We start from the raw sequence: 15,605 nt of genomic DNA, 5'->3' as shown, positions 1-15,605 counted from the left end.
TGCACATCATGTATTTAAAAAAGTACAGCGTGTATCAAAAAAATGGTTCCCGTGTACTCTTAAAATGTACATTGTGTACTGAGAAACAGGTATAATATGTTCAAAAGAAATAAAACTGATACAAACCGACAAAGGAACAAGAAAACAAAAACCGGAGGAAAATGAAGGAAAACCAGAAAGAACAAAGAAAACAAAAGTATAACAAGAAAAGAAAGAAAAAGTGAAAAAAAAACAAGAAGAAAACAAAGAAAAGCCAGTGAAACGAAGAAAAAACAAAACCAAAGAAAGCCGGTAAGAAAACAAAAACACAAAAGAAACAAAAGAAGAAGAAAACCAGAGCAGTGAGCGAACCTACATGCGATAGAAGCGGCAGCGAAGCAACCGCGCTAATGAGGCGGCCTGCTAGGTGTTGCGTTTGGGCAATCTCTACTCCTAATGTCTCAGTTGGTGAATAGTCTCTACGGTTTTTTTTTCGTCCCCTCACCCATCCCACTGGTTTAGTTTCGCGCCTCTCACACAACGAAAAAAAATTTGAACGGATCAGAACTTTCCATTCTAGCATAAATTATTTAGTAATGTCTTCATGTGAAAAAATCAATCACAGTTAATCTATAAAGATCAAATCTAAATTAATTAATTTTACCTTAATCGCTCCTCGGTACATCGTTCGTTTCGTTTCTTTCCACCGAATGACCGATCTCTGGATCGATGGTTTCCAAAGATAGCCCACCTCCCATTTTTATCTTTCCTTCGGTTTTATGCCAAAACAAACTCCCGAAAAATCAGCCCACCCCACCCGTTCCTCCTCCCCTTTCGTACAGAGCCCCATGCACGATCTGTTAAGAAAAAGAAAACACACGCGATCTATTCCACCGCCGCCCCAGTCCCACTCTCCCTCCCCTCCCCATAGCAGCAGCGACGGGGGAGTGCCACATGAAGCAGCAATGGGACGACGGCGGCGGCAAGCAGTAGGTGGCCGTATAAGTCTATCCCACAGGGTCGTTCATCTCTCACCCTTTTCTTTCTCCAGATCAAAATTGAGATATGGGGCGGTTGACCAAGAGGTGAAGCTAAGGAGGTGACCAAGAGCTGGGGAGAGGCTGTGGGTGTCGTTGGGAACGCGGTCGGCGGCCTCCTGAACTCAGGGTGGACACGGTCCAGGCGCCCTGACCGAGCCGCGACCGGTCTAGACAGGACCGGACCGAAGTTTCCTGACGAAGAGCCAATTCATCTATGGTAGCGTCTCTACATACATCAAGCTCGTCCTGGGGAACTCCGCCCCCTGCCGGCACCGTCACTGCCAGTACATACTACTCCCTCCGTTCGGAATTACTTGTCGCAGAAATTGATGTATCTAGACATATTTTAGGTGCGTACATCGTCGCTTCCAATTTCATGAGCTTTTGCTGCAATCAAGGTGACTATAATACTAACGGTGTGTGCATCAATTGATTGCAAATTCAGACATCGTTTGTGGGGGACGACCATGATGAAATCGACTTGAGTTCCTGGGGAGCAAGATGCGGCACACCGAGGTTTTTTCTGCACCCGAAGTGCCATTCGAGCGAACACACGTGAACGAGAGATTGCTCGAGGTATTTTTCGCTGCACGAACTTCAGAGCTTTGCTGTTCTATTTCTCTTCTATGTATTCAGACTTACAGAACGGAAACAGGGCTTCACGCAGCTGGCTTTTGCCGTCATGATCCACGAACATACCGACGAGGCGTGAGAGTCGCTTAGGCTGTTATACCCGCGAGCTAAACTAGCTAACAGAAAGAAAGCGTTCGAGCCTAACCTGACGAAAATTCGAAGTTCTAACTGAGACAACTGAAAACGTGACAGGGCCCTGAGATTTATTCAACAGTGTTTGCCAACATCGCCGGCAAGAAGGAGGTGCAGTTCATGCCCCGCGTGCGTGCATGCACGGGCTGCACCGCTTCATCGCGTCAGCAAGGCCGGGGACGTGACGACTGCGACAAATTTGATGGAGGCAGACGGCGACCGCGGTCGTGGAAGAGAGGATGTGTGCGTCGTGTAGGCGGCGTCCGGCCTAATTCCTGAGTTGTAGGTGGGCTAGCTTGAAAAGTTCAGAGAAGATCCAAGGTACATGTGGCAATTGCCAACGTACAATCTTGTAGCTTAATTTATGCTGATTATGCATGGCAAAATTTTCTTCAAGAAGATGCAAAATAATTTTAGATAGCCTGTGTGCTAACATACATGCTCCAGATCTGTTTATAATAAGTTTGTATTACCAATTCCCGTGGCTTCCTTCCGTTAACTTTGAGTACAAAATTCAGAGTTCGTGCTTCAGTCATCCGTACCTCAATTCTAATTGTGCTTACTAACTTCACATATATCTGGTGCATGTATATATCTGCAGATAAGGGCTATAAATCACATTGTTTAGGCAATCTCAAATTGAAGAGGTTTGTTTCATTGATAATCCCTCGATAACTTGGACTACTCTTATATCTCTTTCCTATTGTGATTTTGTTTTGCAGGTTGTAGTGAATATTGGTGCCTTGATATTAATGTTTAAAATTGATAGTACTAATTTGAGAAGATGGGTGCATAACAATATGATTTGGTTAAACAAGATATATTGGTCTATCAATCAATACAATAATGGCTGAAATTATCTTTGTGGTATGAGACTACAATTGTACTTCCTCTGCAAAGTAATATAAGATCTTTTAGATCACTATTTTAGTGATCTAAAAGATCTTATATTAGTTTACGGAGAGATCAATATTTTGTTCTGCAGATTGAGCCAAACTTAGTGCCATATTACCAAGTTGTGCAACGAATCTCGTGTCTCCCGGTAGCAATTCAATCAAAATAACTATAAGTTATCTTTTCTATGTAATGATAATAGTTTCTCATTGCATGAGCAAAACATAATGATGCCGCCGGTATGTCGGCATGTCGTTCATTTTGTATGACAAATAGAGCTGATGTACCCACTTTCAACATTTCATTATCTTTGGATATATAGAACAGAGGTGAAGCTTAGGAGGTGACGAGATCCAGCGCATAATGTGGAAATAGTGCTATTCAATTTGACACGGAAAAGAAAGTGTTGCATAAGGACCTCACCTAGAGGGCCAACCGAAAATATTATAATTGCAAAAGGACGGTGGCATTTACAATTGCGTGGAGAGTATGGTTAAGCAGGAAAGTGAATCTCCATCAGTCGCTATATAAATGGAAGTCAAATACATGCTCAACTGTGATTTCTGAATTCGAATAGTTTTCACATGATGAATTTTTCTTTTGTTATTCCATGCAAAACACGGGCATATTTGTGGCTACATTATATATTTCCCTTCGCAACAAGTTCTTACATGTTTCTCTTTGACAAAGTTCTACAACAAGCAAGCATCTATAAGATTGATAAGATTGATGAAGATTATTGATATTTTGTCACATTGCTTAGAAGAATGATATTCTAATAAATATCTTTTTTTATTCTGGATGTCTATTATCTCCACTATTCCCTACCATTGAAGGAAGTCTATACATCGTGTTCGTTTTGCTTCGCTTCGTAACACCTATGATCGATCAAAGGAAAAAAAATCACCATCTCGCTCGATCCCACCCGCGTGCAAAGAGAGAGTTAAAAAAAATCAACAGTGGAAGCCCACGCATGCATGCCGACTCCACCATTCCTCAAGCAGCCTCTCTCCAATCAACACCTTCCAATCTTTCATCTCCACACCGCCGCCCCACTCACGCCGCCGCCCCGTATGAGTCCCCTCACACACACGGCGTCACCAGTCATGCCTCGGCTGCCATTGGCCCTCCCCCTTTTTCGCCTCTGTGGCTAGCTCCGCCCTCCATCACTGTTTGGCTGGCTGCGCCCGCCACACAATTGTAGAGCGGGTCACGGGAAAGGCGGACGGCTGGCTACGGGCTGGACGGGAAAGTGATGCCAGCGATGGAGACCATGCTAACAGGTAGGGCATGGTCAATGGTGACCTTCACAGTTTTTCCGAGTGAGAGTGAGGTATCGACCATCACACAACCATTGAAATCGAAGCCCGGGCCGAAGTTGGCCGGCATAAAACCTGACGGACCCGAAGGCCGGTGACGGTTCCGCCACCACCGCACTGCCTCTGAACTTGGTGGAGATTCGGAAGGAGAAGGGTGGCAGTGTGGAGACCCCGACGCCTCCCGTCGCGACCACGACCACGATCACGACCATGACATCGATAAGAAAGATACTAACTTTATAAATATTCGCTAGCTTCAAAAGCATTGACATCTTTTCTTATACGAATCTCATGTCTCCCAGTAGGAATTCAATCAAAACTAACTATAAGTTATCCTTAATGGAAATAGTTTCCCATTGCATGAGCTAAACATACGGACGCTGCCGGCATGTCGGTACGTCGTTCATTTTCTATGACAAACAGAGTTGATGTACCCAGTTTCAACATTTCATTCTCTTTGGATGTATATATAGAACAGAGGTGAAGCTCAGGAGATGATGAGATCCAGTGCATAATGTGGAAATATTGCTATTCAATCTAACACGAAAAAGAAAGTGTTGCACAGGGACCTCGCCCAGAGGGCCAACCGAAAACATTAGAATTACAAATGGATTGTGACATTTACAATTTTCAATCTAGCGGAGACATGATGACTGCCAAGAAGAAAAGTGAATCTCCATTAGTCGCTATATAAATGGAAGTCGAATACATGCTCGACTATGATTTCAAAAATTAGAATAATTTTCACATGATGATTTTTTTTGTTATTCCATGCAAAACACGGGCATATTTGTGGCTACATTATATATTTCCCTTCGCAACAAGTTCTTACATGTTCTTCTTTGACAAAGTTCTACAGCAAGCAAGCATCCATAGAATTGATGAAGATTATTCATATTTTTGTCACATTGCTTAGAAGATTGATATGCTGGTAAATATCTTTTTTATCTTGTGGATGTCTCTATTATTAAATCTCTATTATCTCTACTATTCCTTACCATTAGAGGAAGTCTATACGTCGTGTTCGTTTTGCTTCGCTTCGTAACACCAATGATCGATCGAAGGAAAAAAATCACCGTCTTGCTCGATCCCACCCGCGTGCAAAAAGAGAGTTAAAAAATCAACGGTGAAAACCGACGCATGCATGTTGACTCCACCCTCAATTCCTTGAGCAGCCTCTCTCCATTCAACACCTTCCAATCTTCCATCCCCACACCGTCGCCCCACTGATGCCGCTACCCCGTACGAGTCCCCTCCTCACACACACGCCGCCACCAGCCATGCCCCGACCGCCATTGGCCCTCCCCTATTCCACCTCTGCGGCTAGCTCCGTCATCCATCACTGGTTGGCTGGCTGCGCCCGCCATGCAGTTGTGGAGCGGGTCATGGGAAAGGCGGACGGCTGGCTATGGACTGGAAGGGAAAGTGATGTCGAGGATTGAGGGAGTCCTGGATTAGGGGGTGTTCGGGTAGCCAGACTATACCTTCAGCCGGACTCCAGGACTATGAAGATACAAGATTGAAGACTACGTCCCGTGTCCGGATGGGACTTTTCTTGGCGTGGAAGGCAAGTTTGGCGATGCGGATATTCAAGATCTCCTACCATTGTAACCGACTCTATGTAACCCTAACCCTATGCGGTGTCTATATAAACTGGAGGGTTCTAGTCCGTAGGACGACAACATCAACTCCATACACAACAATCATACCATAGGCTAGCTTCTAGGGTTTAGCCTCCTTGATCTCGTGGTAGATCTACTCTTGTACTACCCATATCATCAATATTAATCAAGCAGGACGTAGGGTTTTACCTCCATCGAGAGGGCCCGAACCTGGGTAAAACATCGTGTTCCCTGCCTCTGTTACCATCCGGCCTAGACGCACAGTTCGGGACCCCCTACCCGAGATCCGCCGGTTTTGACACCGACATTGGTGCTTTCATTGAGAGTTCCTCTGTGTCGTCGCCTTTAGGTCCGATGGCTCCTTTGATCATCAACAATGATGCGGTCCAGGGTGAGACTTTTCTCCCCGGACAGATCTTCGTCTTTGGTGGCTTCGCTCTGCGGGCCAATTCACTTGGCCACTTGGAGCAGATCGAAAGCTACACCCCTGGCCATCAAGTCAGGTTTGGAAGCTTAAACTACACAGCTGACATCCGCAGAGACTTGATCTTCGACGGGTTCGAGCCACGGCCAAGCGCGCCGCACTATCTCGAGGGGCATGATCTAGCTCTGCCTCCGGACAGTGCCCTGGAGGCCGCACACGCATCGGTTCCAACCCCTAACTCGGAGCCTATTGCGTCAATCGAGGACGAACGGTTGGACGTCACCTCGGGGGCTGCGATCTCAAAGGCGATCGAGCCGAACGCTAGCCCCGCACTCTGCATGACCCGTGACTCCGAGGATCCGGACTCCTCCCCGGACTCCGAACCCCCCGCGCCCCTGCCAATCGAATTTGATTGGGCGCCTATAATGGAGTTCACCACCGCAGACATCTTTCAGTACTCGCCTTTTGGCGTCATCCTGAATTCTCTTAAGTCTCTCTCTTTATCAGGAGAGCCCTGGCCAGATTACGGTCAGCGAGGATGGGATACGGACGATGAAGAAATTCAAAGCCCACCCACCACCCACTTTGTAGCCACTGTCGACGATTTAACCGACATGCTTGACTTCGGCTCCGAAGACATCGACGGTATGGACGACAATGTAGGAGACGAACAGGAACCAGCACCTGTAGGACGCTGGAAGGCCACCTCGTCATATGACATATATATGGTGGATACTCCAAAAGATGGAGATGGCGATGGAACAGTGGGGGATGACACCCCCAAGAAACAGCCAAAGCGCCGGCATCAGTGACGCCGCTCTAAATCCCGCCAAAGCAAAAACGGTGATTCTGGCACGGGAGATAACACTACCTCGGATAGCGCCGAAGAACACCCACCTCAGCAAGATTCGGCATAGGAAGATGGAGAAACCAACCCTCGTGAGAGAGCGGCAGACCAAGAGGTCGAGGATGATAACTATATGCCTCCCTCCGAAGACGAGGCAAGCCTCGATGACGACGAATTCGTCATACCATCAGACCCCGCCGAACAAGAGCGTTTTAAATGCAGGCTTTTAGCCACGACAAGCAGCCTCAAGAAAAAGCAGCAGCAGCTTAGAGCTGCCTAAGATTTGCTAGCTGACAGATGGACTGAAGTCCTTGCGGCCGAAGAGTATGAACTCGAACGCCCCTCCAAGAGTTACCCAAAGCGCAGGCCGCTACCTCGATCAGAGGAGGAAGCACCTACATCACCAGCGCATGACATGGCAGACCGGCCACCTCGCGGCCGCGACAGAGAGGCCTCTCGGCCCTCCACCCAAGCCATGCCCCGACGCCGCTCAACTAAGGCACGGGAAAATACGCCAGACCTGCGAGACGTACTGGAGGATAAGGCAAGACAAACAAGATCGATCTACGGATCGCGCAGGCGCCCTACGGCACGTGACGATGACCTTCACTCCGGATACAACAAATTCGGTCGGGCCGAACACAACATACATAGCTCTTCCGAGCTGTGTCGTGACATAGCCCAGTACAGAGGCGCCGCACACCCGCTATGCTTCACGAATGAAGTAATGGATCATAAAATCCCAGAGGGTTTCAAACCCGTAAACATCGAATCATACGATGGCACAACAGACCCGGCGGTATGGATCGAGGATTATCTCCTTCACATCCACATGGCACGCGGCGATGATCTACACGCCATCAAATACCTCCCACTCAAACTTAAAGGACCGGTCCGGCATTGGCTTAACAGCTTGCCAGCAGACTCAATCGGTTCTTGGGAGGACCTGGAAGCCGCATTCCTCGACAACTTCCAGGGCACTTACGTGCGACCACCGGATGCTAACGACTTAAGCCACATAATTCAGCAGCCAGAGGAATCGGTCAGACAATTCTGGACACGGTTCCTAACAAAGAAAAACCAGATAGTCGACTGTCCGGATGCAGAGGCTCTAGCAGCCTTCAAGCATAACATCCGCGACGAATGGCTTGCCCGACACCTGGAACAGGAAAAGCCGAAATCTATGGCAGCCCTCACGACACTCATGACCCGCTTTTGTGCGGGAGAAGACAGCTGGCTAGCTCGCAGTAACAACTTATCAAAGAACCCTGGTAATTCGGATACCAAGGACAAAAGTGGCAGGACACGTCGGAATAAGCAAAAACGCCGCGTTAGCAGCGACAGCAATGAAGACACGGCAGTCAATGCCGGATTCAAAGGCTACAAATCCGGTCAGCGGAAAAAGCCATTCAAAAAGAATACTCAGGGCCCGTCCAGTTTGGACCGAATACTCGACCGCTTGTGTCAGATACATGGCACCCCCGAAAGGCCGGCCAATCACACTAACAGGGATTGTTGGGTGTTCAAGCAGGCAGGCAAGTTAAGAGTCGAAAACAAAGACAAGGGGCTGCACAGCGACGACGAGGAGGAGCCCAAGCCGCCGAACAACAATGGACAGAAGGGCTTTCCCCCACAAGTGCGGACGGTGAACATGATATACGCAACCCACATTCCCAAGAGGGAGCGAAAGCGTGCGCTACGGGACGTATATGCGATGGAGCCAGTCGCCCCAAAGTTCAACCCATGGTCCTCCTGCCCGATCACTTTTGATCGAAGGGACCACCTCACTAGCATCCGTCATGGCGGCTTCGCCGCATCGGTTCTCGACCCAATCATCGACGGATTTCATCTCACAAGAGTCCTCATGGAGGGCGGCAGTAGCCTGAACCTGCTTTATCAGGATACAGTGCGGAAAATGGGCATAGATCCCTCAAGGATTAAGCCCACAAAAATGATATTTAAAGGCGTTATACCAGGTGTAGAAGCCAACTGTACAGGCTCAGTAACACTTGACGTGGTCTTCGGATCCCCGGACAATTTCCGAAGCGAAGAGTGAACCTTCGATATAGTCCCGTTTCGCAGTGGCTATCACGCCCTGCTCAGACGAACCGCATTCGCAAAGTTCAATGCGGTGCCGCACTATGCATATCTCAAGCTCAAGATGTCAGGCCCTTGAGGAGTAATTATGGTCAACGGAGACACCGAACGCTTCCTTCGTACGGAGGAGCACACGGCGGCTCTGGCAGCGGAAGTACAAAGTAGCCTTCTTGGGCAATTCTCCAGTCCGGCCGTTAAAAAGCCAGACACTGCCAAGCGCGCTCGGAGTAACCCAAAGCAGAACCGCCTGGCACACTCTGAGCAAGCGTAGCAATGCGGCCCCAACCCTAGCTCTCGTGACATAGCGAAACCAGTACCTCGCGTACATAACTACGCCCTTTAAATACCATGGGCATAGGAGAAGGGACACAATAACGGCACGCTCAAAATACGGCTTAAAACGTACATTGTGTACCGAGAAAAAAGTACATATGTGTTCAAAAGAAAGAAACTGATACAAACCGACAAAGATACAAAAGAATAGCAAAAAATGGTGAAAATGAAGGAAAACAAGAACAAAAAACAAAAGTATAACGAGAAAAGAAATAAAAAATGAAAAAACCCAAGAGGAAAACAAAGAAAAGCACGTAAAATGAAGAAAAAAGAAAACCAAAGAAAGCTGGTAAAAAACACAAAGGAAAAAAAATAAAAAGGTACAAAAAAGAAGAAAACCAGAGTAGTGAGTGAACCAACCTGCGACACTAGCGGCAGCGAAGCAACTGTTCTAACGAGGCGGCCTGCTAGGCATCGCCCGTAGGCAATCTCTACTCCTAAGGCTGGTCATAGTGGGGAGTAACTTAGACTAGTAACATACATATGTTACTAGTCTATGTTACCATCTTCATAGTGGGGAGTAACATGTATGTAGTATCATGCAAGCCATCATTTATTAAGATGTAGACTCATTTTGCCTTGAGATGTGTTATGTTACAGTAACATATTATGTTACTCCAACCATCTCTCTCCTCATTAAATACATGCCATGTAAGCAAACTTTTCTTGGGATGTGTTATGTTACTTGCTATGTTACTCCCACTATGAGCAGCCTAATGGACGAATTGGTTGAATAGTCCCCCCACTTTCAACCGGTTTATTTTTAACCGGTTTATTTTCAACCGGTTTTTCTTTGTCCCATCTCCCACCAGCCCCTCCCACCGGTTTTTCTCTTTTCTTGTCTGACCGACAATACCCAACGTATTTATGGTAATCAATCATAATTAATCCACGTATAGTAATAAATCAATCCAGGTATGGTAAGGTCATAACTCAGGAAATTTTGAATATGGCAATTATATGGTAATAAATTTAAATTACCCCAAAGGCTATCAATCCAGATATGGTAAGGCCATAACTCGGGAAATATCGAATATGGTAATAAATTTGAATTACCACCAGGTATGGTAAGGCTATCCACGTATAGTAATAAATCATATAGTAATAAATCATAATTAATCCACGTATAGTAATAAATCAATCCAGGTATTGTAAGGTCATAACTCAGGAAAATTTGAATATGGTAATAAATTTAAATTACCCCAAAGGCTATCAATCCAGGTATGTTAAGGCCGTAAATCAGGAAATATCGAATATGGTAATAAATTTAAATTACCCCAAAGGCTACCAATCCAGGTATGATAAGGCCATAACTCGGGAAATATCGAATATGATAATAAATTTAAATTACCACTAGGTATGGTAAGGCTATCCACGTATAGTAATAAATCATATAGTAATAAATCATAATTAATCCACGTATAGTAATAAATCAATCCAGGTATGGTAAGGCCATAAATCAGCGATCGAGTAATTAAACCGTGCAGTAATTAGTACTCCCTCCATATATGGAAGGAACCGCCGGAGTATTCCATAGATTAGCCACAGGATTTTGGCAATCTCGCTGTGGCATCTCAGATTTCGAAAATCACGCGCCCGCAGACGCCGCCGTGCCCCCCCTGCAACCACCGCCGGAGTCGGAGGCGAACGCGATCGCAATCGCGACGTGTATATATATACAAGGACGTACTACATGCACAAGGGCCTGCAAACAAACCCCAGTGCTCCTGATCACCATGCATTTCTTCCAGGTCGTCATGGCGTGGATGTTCCCGTGCGCCGTGTGGGCGGCGATGGCGCCGGCCGTGGCGACGGCAGCGACCACGGACGGCGCTTCGAGCGTTGAGCAGGGCAGCTCCTCGTCGCTGGCGTTCGGCCCTGGCGACGCTAAGGTGGCCTCCGACCCGGGCTCCTCCCCGGCGTCGAGGTCGTCCACCTCCTCCTCCTTGCTCGGCGCCCGAAGCAGCTCGTCGAACAGCGCGCGCTCACCGGTGAGGGAGGGCGGTGACACGGCCGCACGGAAGGGCCACGCGCTAAGGCGGTGCCTGCGCAGGTTCGCCAGAAATCTGCAGCGCGCCGGTGCTGCGGACGAGCGGCCAGACGGGCGCGGGAGACGGAAGGGCCGGGCGACGAAGCCGGACGGGAGGGTCGCCGCCGGCGAGGACGGCACCGCCCGGGCGAGGGAGGAGGCCGTCGCGAGCGCGATCGCCTACCGCAAGGAGTCGAGCCGGCAGCGCTGCAGGCCGCCGTTGGCTCCCTCGCCCAGCTTGGACGGCTGGCTCCTCGTTCGTCCGGAGGAGGAGATCGGCACCAGCGCCACGACCGTCATCTCGCCCTGCGAATGCGAGGCGCAGGGCACCTCGAGCGCCGCCGCCCCCCACCACGGCCACGCGGCCTGCGACGGTACGTGTTGTCAACCGATCCGTCGGTCGATCTGCTCTGCTGCACCCGTGCACGTCTAAACCGTCGTTGATCTCCTTCGTGCAGCAGAATGCGGCGGCGGCAGGCTGTCGACGGTGGAAACTCGGCGAGGTCCAGCCGGGGAGATGGAAAAGGGTGACGCTGTCGACGGGCTTGACGGGGACGTCCTTAGGATAACGAGTTACTTCGCCGCCAAATATGTGCGCGCGGTGCGCCATTGAAGAATAGCTCGGGGTCCGTCTCACATGAGGCGAAGCAAACAGTTTTTCGTAATCTAGAGGACCTTGGCTTATGTACCTTCGATCTTGTATGATCTGTCCATATCAGTGTGCGAGTAGTAGTAATATGATTGTAGTAAGATCTGTCCATATCAATTGTCGATCTTATTCTTATATGATATGATGGCTTGCAGCGTTCCTAAGATCTAACGAGAATCTCCTGGAGTTAACGACACAATCGTTCGATTGTTTCTGAATCAGACTGCAATTTTGAAGCTTAATTGGCAAAGGAGTTAAGATATAGACAATCCTATTTATTCGAACTACCTTTGTTGAATCGAAAGAAAAGAGACAACTTGGATTCAATCAAAAGAAATTAGAAGATTTTAGTACTGGCATGTATTCACCTCAATCACTATATGCTCTGTTTGTACTCTACACATGAGGAATATATTCACCTTTAACTTCTTTTTTTGCGGAAATAAGACTTTCATTCATCAACCACGGTCATTACACTCCAGATTTTACATAGAGCGTGAATTCCATCCGGTGCATGCCCATGCATGTTGAATTATCAAATGAGTATAAAGTTGATCTTTTTTTAACTACTACACTCCAGATTCTCGAGCATGGAGATAGGCGAGTTGTAGACCAAGAGCTGGTACAGATATAGGCGAGTTGTAGACAAGAGCTGGTGGGCAGCAAGAAACGCATGCACACCAAAGAACAAATCTGAATCACATGCCTACTTCTATTGGTTTCTACAAAGAGCGGCTAGCTTAGATCTTAGACCAGTCGGTCACTGTCGAGGTCGCCAAGGTGATCTTACAGCACCGCCGTGGGGATTTCTCATATGATTTTATGTAGGCAAGCCGCAAGCGGTGGTGGTGATTGGCTGGATGGTGTCGCTGTCTTGGGAAGAGACGAAGTGATGGTAAAAGTAAGCAGGATCCGATGATTCTTCCGTGGGGATAGCCAAAGTCAAGATGTCGACTACAGACTCGTCGCAGACTTGCAGTGAACCTGGATGCGGCGAGCCTGATTTGTGGATCGATGGCGGGTCTTGACTTTGTTAGGCTGGGATTGGATGGTTGCGGAGGGTGGTGTGCTTGGTTGGGTTCCCATGGAAGAATGTGGACTCCTCGTGGATCTGGTCATGCCCATCCTAGAGAACATTGTGTCCCTAGCTCCCTCGAGGAGCAAGGACAGTGCAAGCGGCAGCAGGGGGTAGGGGTAGATGTGGGGAGGGATGTCGGCGGCTGCTCGAGGTCATCATGATGAAACCCTTGACGTCCCATCTTTATCAATGGAAGTGAAAGAGCACGAAGTCGAGATTGGATAGGAGTTTGAGTTCTTTTTGGCACCGATCGGCTCCCCACTTTAGAGATGTATTTTTTTTGCGTGCGAGCAAACAGTGGGTTGATTCTAAAAGGGATAGGCACTTTTCAACAGAAGTGCATGACGGACCAAAAATATGACCTCATTTTATTCGTTTGATAAATATCGTATTATTCGTTGTTGTTCGTTCGGTGAAATTTCCTAATATTTGATTGTTGTGTTTCTAATTAAAGCACCCCATAATCACCCAATATGAGGGAATGATAAATGAAAAATACTGATTATAAATTTTGAAGAGCCCGTGGCAATGCACGGGCGTTATACTAGTTTCTATTAGGAATCGAATACAGGCGATGGGCGGCTGTACAGTGATTGACGCGCTACTATACAGTGATTGACGCTCTCGTTGGTCAACCGGCGCTCACATGCACACTGGTATGGGCCGGCCTATCAAGCAATGTGCTTCGCTCGCTCAGTCGCGGCTTCAGGCTTCATTCACAGGCGATTCAAGGCCTCATTTAGGTGGTCGTATTCATTCGCTCATTCAATGAATGGCCGGTCGACCATAGACTTTTGGAAGAAAAAACAGGATTTAAAAAAAAGGCATATGAATTTAAATAAAATATTAGTGGATTTTAATAAGTACACAAAATTACAAATAAATCACAGATTTGGAAATAGTCATGGGTTTTTTAAAAAAGTTCTTGAAATTGAAAAACTGTTCAAAATTTGAAAATTGCTAATGATTTTGAAAAATTGTTCACGAATTTGGAAAAAAATCATGAAATTGAAAGAAATAAAAATGATGGATTTGTCTCTTGGGTGCCACACATCCCTATATGAATATTAAATTTAAAAAATATCAGGAAATTCATAAAAGACTGAAATTTTGGGATTGCGAACCTGGGTGCCCATTCTACTACCGCATTTAGTTATGTGAGGAATGGATGCCCTTGGTCCGTGGAGAAGAAAATGTTGCCCAACATATGATCCATCCAAATAGGTTTTTCTACACGGAATTCTTTGATTTTTTTTATCGAGAATATCTGGGCTCCCACTCCTCTCAAAACTAAACATGGGAGTATAATGGGCACCCATGTTTGATATCTCAAATTTCAGGTTTCTTTAAAAAATCCTGGTATTTGCTTTAATTTAATATTCATATAGAGTTGTGTGGCACCCGAGAGCCACAAATCCTCATCCGATGTTACAACCAATATACTCAGACATCACGTAGGTTAAAAATATTTTTTCTATTAAACAAAAGTATTGTGACATTTTAAGAAAATATTCACGTGTTTCCAAAAAATATCTGTGAAATTTTCACAAAACATTATGCAACTAAAAAAAATGTCCATGTAGTTTAAAAAGAGGTTATTGCCATTAAAAAATGTATACCGTGTATTTGGAAAAAATGTTACCATGTATTTAATTTTTTTTAAACATGCATTTTTTAAAAATATGCATCATGCATTTCAAAAGGTCCAGCATGTATTCAAAAAATCATGTGTGCTATAAAAAAGTACATTCTGTACTGCGAAAAAAGTAGATATGTGTTGAAAGGAAAGAAAAGCGGTACACACTGGCAAAGAAATAAAAGGAAAATCAAAAACAAAGATGACAAAGGAAGACAAGAAAGTACAAATAAAACCAAAGTATAACAAGAAAAAAAGATAATAAAGAGTAGCAAGTAAAATGAAGAAAAAGGAAAACCCAAAGAAAGCCGGTCAAAAAACAAAAATACACACAAAGGAAAACAATGAAAAAGAAGAAGAAACTGAAGCAGTGAGCGAACCTTGTTGTATCTTTTAGTTAAACTTAACTCTTTGGAGTTGTTTTCTTACCACGGTACAGACGCAGACGCAAAGTCACCACAGACGCCTATGTAGTCGAAGGGGACATGATAAAGGACTTGAAGCTTGGTGGGATGACTCCACCATAAATAACCTAATCATCTGAACTAGCCTCAGTTCGCACTCATAGAAGCTTGGTGGGATGACTCCACCATATATATTGTAGTTGTAGATTCTTTCATAACTTGTGTTGTGGTACCAATCGTTACATCCACATGGCCTACATGTTCCCGTGTGTAGGTTCTATGAAGGTGGCATTTTATGCTTGATATTATGCAGAGACTAACGAAGGTAGCTAGATCTCTATAGTGTTTGTCCATGGACGCTACAATGACATTGATAACCTAGACAAACACAAAGACAAAAACGAGGCCCAATATCTGACCCTAACTGAAACTCCACCTGCCCTCCGCCCGCGACAAACAACATCTTCTCACACTGCAACCGAACACTTC

This window comes from Triticum dicoccoides, chromosome 1A (genome assembly GCF_002162155.2).
Source record: "Triticum dicoccoides isolate Atlit2015 ecotype Zavitan chromosome 1A, WEW_v2.0, whole genome shotgun sequence".
Taxonomy (NCBI): Eukaryota; Viridiplantae; Streptophyta; class Magnoliopsida; order Poales; family Poaceae; genus Triticum; species Triticum dicoccoides.
The sequence above is the reverse complement of the archived record's forward strand: the minus strand, read 5'-3'. Positions refer to the sequence as shown.